Raw genomic sequence first — 6,728 nt, forward strand, 5'->3', positions numbered from 1 at the left:
TGAGATGGGGGGCAGGGGAGAAGCAGATGGAGAGAGGAAGGCAGGGCAACAGTGTTGGGGGAGGCAAGGGGAGGGGGGAAGGGGAGGCAAGGGGAGGGGGAAGGGGAGGCAAGGGGAGGGGGGAAGGGGAGGCAAGGGGAGGGGGGAAGGGGAGGCGAAGGGGAAGGGGAAGGTGAAGGGGAGAGGGGACGCAAATGGGGGAGGGGAAGGCGAAGGGGAGAGGGGAGGCAAATGGGGGAGGGGAAACATGGAGAGGGGAAGAGAAAGGGGGGTAAGCAAGGGGAGGGGAAGAGACAAGGGGGAGGGAAAAGAGACAAGGGAGAGGGAAAAAGAGACAAGGGGAGGGGAAAAGACAAGGGGAGGGAAGAGACAAAGGGAGTGGAAGAGACAAAGGGAGGGTAAGAGACAAAGGGAGGGGGAGGCAAGGGGATGTGTAGGCAAGGGGAGGGGGAGGCAAGGGGAGGGGGAGGCAAGGGGAGGGGGAGGCAAGGGGAGGGGGAGGCAAGGGGAGGGGGAGGCAAGGGGAGGGGGAGGCAAGGGGAGGGGGAGGCAAGGGGAGGGGGAGGCAAGGGGAGGGGGAGGCAAGGGGAGGGGGAGGCAAGGGGAGGGGGTGGCAAGGGGAGGGGGAGGCAAGGGGAGGGGGAGGCAAGGGGAGGGGGAGGCAAGGGGAGGGGGAGGCAAGGGGAGGGGGAGGGAAAGGGGAGGGGGAGATACAAAGGGGTGGCGAGAGGAAGGGGCGAGGCGAGGGAGAGGCGTGACGAGGAAAGGGGAGGCAAGGAGGGGGGAGGGGGAGGGTGAGGAAAGTTGAGGGGGAGACAAGAGGGTGGGGGGACATTCAAGGGAGGGGGAGTGACAAGGCGGAGGGCAGAGTCAGTGGGAGAGACAAGGGGGTGGGGGAGTTTCAAGGGGAGATGTGAGACACGGGTGAGGGGGAGAGATGGGGGAGTGATGAGGAGAGATGGGGGAGTGATGTGGGGGGAGGGATGGGGAGTGATGAGGGGGTGAGATGGGGGAGGGATGGGAGTGATGTGGGGGAGAGATGGGGGGAGTGACAAGGGGGAGGGATGGGGAGTGATGAGGGGGAGAGACAGTGGGCGAGACAAGGGAGTGGGGGAGATTCAAGTGGAGGGGGAGTTTCAAGGGGAGGGGGTAAGACAAGGGATGGGGAGCAATAAGAGGGGAGGAGGAGAGACAAGAAAGGGACAAGGGGAAAGAGGTGAGGAGGAGAGAGGGAGTGAGGAGGAGAGAGGGGGCAGGAGGCAGAGGGAAGGTCTGAGTGCTGGAGGGATTGTGGGGAGAAAGGTTGGGGCAAACACCTCCTTCAGTCCCCAAGATGGAGGCAAACAGAACCTCCATCCCAAATCTTCGGATAGTGGTCCAGGCTGCGTCCTTAAACCCCTGCGTGAACCTATGGGCTGGAGATTCTGCGGACACCTGACTGGTCTGCTGCTTCTGCAGCCCCCACCTGCTTCAGGACAACCTTCAGGGGGAGCTGCCTCGACCACTCTCGCCGTTGGCCCTGCCTGACTCCTCTGGAATGGAGAGTGACTTTAACTTGTCCATCCTTTCCTCCAGGCACTTGCCTGTCATCAGCCTCACCCACTGTCAGGGCAGGCCACATGCAACCATTGTCCCCATCTCTTCTTCACCCACCCCCACACAAATTTGTTTTCACTTTTCTCTCCCCACCCCTTTCCTTACTCCCTCTCACACCTGTCCATTACCCTGCCACCCCTCCTGCGGTCTTCTTCAAAGGAGGTTGCTGCCTGCCGAACTGTGAGGCGCCAAGATGCACGGTTTGAGGCGATATCAGCCCACTGGCGGTGGTCAATGTGGCAGGCACCAAGAGATTTCTTTAGGCAGTCCTTGTACCTCTTCTTTGTCTACCTCTACCTCTGTTACGGTGCCCAGTGGAGAGTTCGCCATATAACACGATCTTGGGAAGGCGATGGATCTCCATTCTGGAGACGTGACCTACCCAGCGCAGTTGGATCTTCAACAGCGTGGATTCGATGCTGTCGGCCTCTGCCATCTCGAGTACTTCGATGTTGGTGATGAAGTCGCTCCAATGAATGTTGAGGATGGAGTGGAGACAACGCTAGTGGAAGCGTTCTATGAGTCGTAGGTCATGCCGGTAGAGGACCCATGATTCGGAGCCGAACAGGATTGTGGGTATGACAACGGCTCTGTATACGCTTATCTTTGTGAGGTTTTTCAGTTGGTTGTTTTTCCAGACTCTTTTGTGTAGTCTTCCAAAGGCGCTATTTGCCTTGGCGAGTCTGTTGTCCATTTCGTTGTCGATCCTTGCATCTGATGAAATGGTGCAGCCGAGATAGGTAAACTGGTTGACCATTTTGAGTTCTGCGTGCCCGATGGAGATGTGGGGGGGGGGGGGGGGCTGGTAGTCATGGTGGGGAGCTGGCTGATGGAGGACCTCAGTTTTCTTCAGGCTGACTTCCAGGCCAAACATTTTTGCAGTTTCCGCAAAACAGGACATCAAGCGCTGAAGAGCTGGCTCATACGATTATATATCGTAGCAATTAGCCCTTTCTGAAGTGGATACACCTGTAAAAGGGTGTCTACCACATTAGATGGGAAAGCAGGAGAGTTTGGAAGTAAAGTATGCAGAACATCCCTAATTTGCAAATACCTAAACAGTGGTGCCTTGCTCACATCATATTTGTCTGCTAACTGATTGAAAGATCTTAAGTGGTCTCCTACAAATAGGTTTGAAAACTCCTTTAGTTTTCCATATTGAAAATGTCATATCAATCAATTATATTTTAAAAAAGAAATTAAGATGTATTTTACTAGATAAAACAAAATGATTAAAACCCAAATCTTTATCGTTTGCTTAAGATCTTGTCTGTTAATTTTGGATAACACAAAGGATAGAGGAGCTCCCAGCAATGAGACCAAGGATTTCTTCCCTTACTGATTCCACCCTAATTTCCAACAAGTTCCCTGCCATCTGAATTCCTCTCCAAGTATCCAAGATCCTCCAACTGAACTCCATCCCAAATCTCCCAGTTCTCTCCTAACTGAATTCCCCTCCAAATCTCCGAGTTTCCTCCGAACTGAATTCCTCTCCAAATCTCCGAGTTTCCTCCTAACTGAATTCCTCTCCAAATCTCCAAGTTCCTCCTAACTGAATTCCTCTCCAAATTCCCCCTAACTGAATTCCTCTCCAAATCTCCGAGTTCCCCATAACTGAATTCCTCTCCAAATCTCCGAGTTCCCCCTAACTGAATTCCTCTCCAAATCTCCGAGTTCCCCCTAATTGAATTCCTCTCCAAATCTCGGAGTACCTCCAAACTGAATTCCTTTCCAAATCTCCAGGTTCCCCCTAACTGAACTCCTCTCCAAATCTCCGAGTTCCCCTAACTGAATTCCTTTCCAAATCTCGGTGTTTCCCCTAACTGAAATCCTCTCCAAATCTCCGAGTTCCCCCTAACTGAACTCCTCTCCAAATCTCCGAGTTCCCCCTAACTGAACTCCTCTCCAAATCTCCAAGTTCCCCCTAACTGAATTCCTTTCCAAATCTCCGAGTTCCCCCTAACTGAATTCCTTTCCAAATCTCCGAATTCCCCCTAACTGAATTCCTTTCCAAATCTCCAAGTTCCCCCTAACTGAATTCCTCTCCAAATCTCCGAGTTCCCCCTAACTGAATTCCTTTCCAAATCTCCGTGTTTCCCCTAACTGAATTCCACTCAAAATCTCCGAGATCCCTCCTAACTGAATTCCTCTCCAAATCTCCGAGTTCCCCCTAACTGAATTCCTTTCCACATCTCCGTGTTCCCCCAACTGAATTCCACTCCTAATCTCCAAGTTGCCCCTAACTGAATTCCTCTCAAAATCTCCGAGTTCTGCTTAACTGAATTCCTCTCCAAATCTCCGAGTTCCCCAATTGAACTCCTCTCCAAATTTCCGAGTTTCCCCTAACTGAATTCCTCTCCAAATCTCCGAGTTCTCCCAAACTGAATTCCTCTCCAAATTTCCGAGTTCCCCCTAACTGAATTCCTCTCCAAATTGCCCCAAATGAAATCCTCTATAAATCTCCGAGTTCCTCCTAACTGAATTCCTCCCCAAATCTCTGATTTCCGCCAAACTGAATTCCTCTCCAAATCTCGGAGTTCCTCCCAACTGAATTCCTTTCCAAATCTCCAGGTTCCCCCTAACTAAATTCCTCTCCAAATCTCCAGGTTCCCCCTAACTGAATTCCGCTCCAAATCTCCGAGTTCCCCTAACTGAATTCCTTTCCAAATCTCCGTGTTTCCTCTAACTGAAATCCTCTCCAAATCTCTGAGTTCCCCCTAACTGAACTCCTCTCCAAATCTCCGAGTCCCCCCGAACTGAATTCCTCTCCAAAACTCCAGTTCCGTTAATTCAATTCCACTCAAAATCTCTGAGGTCCCTCCTAACTGATTTCCTCTCCAAATCTCTGAGTTCCCCTAACAGAATTCCTCTCCAAATGTCCGAGTTCCCCTCATTGAATTCCTCTCCAAATCTCCGAGTTCCTCCTATCGGAATTCCTTTCCAAATCTCCAAGTTCCCCCGAACTGAATTTCTCTCCAAATCTCCGAGTTCCCCCTCACTGAATTCCACTCAAAATCTCTGAGATCCCTCCTAACTGGATTCCTCTCCAAATCTCCGAGTTACCACCAATTGAATTCCTTTCCAAATCTCCAAGTTTCCCCTAACTGAATTCCTCTCCAAATCTCCGAGTTCCCTCCTAACTGAATTCCTCTCCAAATCTCCGTGTTTCCCCTAACTGAATTCCATTCCTAATCTCTGAGTTCCTCTAACTGAATTCCTCTCCACATCTCCAAGTTCCCCAATTGAATTCCTCTCCAAATTTCCGAGTTCCCCCTAACTGAATTCCTCTCCAAATCTCCAAATTCCCCCTAATTGAATTCCTCTACAAATCTCCAAATTCCCCTAATTGAATTCCTCTCCAAATCTCTGAGATCCCCTAACAAAATTCCTCTCCAAATATCCGACTTCCCCCTAATTGAATTTCTTTCCAAATCTCTGAGTTCCCCCGAATTGAATTCCTCTCCAAATCTCCGAGTTTCCCCAATTGAATTCCTTTCCAAATCTCCAAGGTCCCCCTAACTGAATTTCTCTCCAAATCTCCGAGTTCCCCCTAACTGAATTCTACTCAAAATCTCTGAGATCCCTCCTAACTGAATTCCTCTCCAAATATCCAACTTCCCCCTAATTGAATTTCTTTCCAAATCTCTGAGTTCCCCCAATTGAATTCCTCTCCAAATCTCCGAGTTCCCCCTAACAGAATTTCTCTCCAAATCTCCGAGTTTCCCCTCATTGAATTCCTCTCCAAATCTCCGAATTCCCCCTAACTGAATTCCTCTCCAAATCTCCGTTCGCCCTAATTGAATTCCTTTCCAAATCTCCGAGTTCGCCCTAATTGAATTCCTTTCCAAATCTCCGAATTCCCCCTAACTGAAATCCTCTCCAAATCTCCATCGCGGGTGCAGGATCGCCCTTAAATTGCTGGGTTGCCGATTAATGTGTTGACCCCCCCTGAGGCTTAAAAGGCCCCACTAATCGCACATGGGTCCGATAAAGGATAAAGGAGGAAATGTGCCTGGAGGCGGAGGAGGTCCTAAATGAATACTTTGCTTCGGTATTCACAAGAGAAAAGGACCTTGATCAGGGTGAGGTCAGAATAGAACAGGCCTGTGTGCTGGACAATGTGGAGATTAAGGAAGAGGAAGTATTGGATCTTCTTAAGAACATCAAGATTGATAAGTTTCCGGGGCCAGACACGATATACCCCAGGCTGTGGGAAGTGAGGGAAAAGGGAGCTGGGGCAGCAGCTATGATCTTTGTGTCCATTTTGGCCACAGGGCCTGCAGCTTACAAGTGCCTTCTGTCTCTAAAATACACTCCACTGCCTCCTTTGGCAGTTAGTCCCACATATAACATAACATTACATAACATAACATAACAATTACAGCACGGAAACAGGCCATTAGGCCCTTCTAGTCCGCACCGAACCAAACACCCCTTTCTAGTCCCACCTCCCTGCACAATGCCCATAACCCTCCATCTTTTTCTCATCCATATACCTGTCCAACCTTTTCTAAAATAATACAATTGACTCCGCCGCCACTATTTCTCCCGGAAGCTCATTCCACACGGCTACCACTCTCTGAGTAAAGAAGTTCCCCCTCATGTTACCTCTAAACCTCTGCCCCTTAATTCTTAACTCATGTCCTCTTGTTTTAATCTTTCCTCCTCTTAATGGAAATAGTCTATCCACATCCACTCTGTCTATCCCTTTCATAATCTTAAATACTTCTATCAAATCCCCTCTCAACCTTCTACGCTCTAAAGAATAAAGACCCAATCTGTCCAATCTCTCCCCATACTCCAGATGCTTAAACCCAGGCAACATTCTGGTAAACCTTCTCTGCACTCTCTCCACTCTGTTTATATCCTTCCTATGATTAGGCGACCAGAACTGCACACAGAACTCCAAATTAGGCTGCACCAACGTCTTATACAATCTCAACATCACCTCCCAACTCCTATATTCCATGCAATGATTGATAAAGGCCAGCATACTAAAAGCCTTCTTCACCACCCTATTCACGTGAGTTTCTACCTTCAGGGAACGATGTACCGTCACTCCTAAATCTTTCTGCTCTTCTGTATTCCTCAATGCTCTCCCATTTACCACGTATGTCCTGTTCTGATTCTTC

Source organism: Narcine bancroftii, chromosome 1 (assembly GCF_036971445.1).
Source record: "Narcine bancroftii isolate sNarBan1 chromosome 1, sNarBan1.hap1, whole genome shotgun sequence".
Lineage (NCBI taxonomy): Eukaryota > Metazoa > Chordata > Chondrichthyes > Torpediniformes > Narcinidae > Narcine > Narcine bancroftii.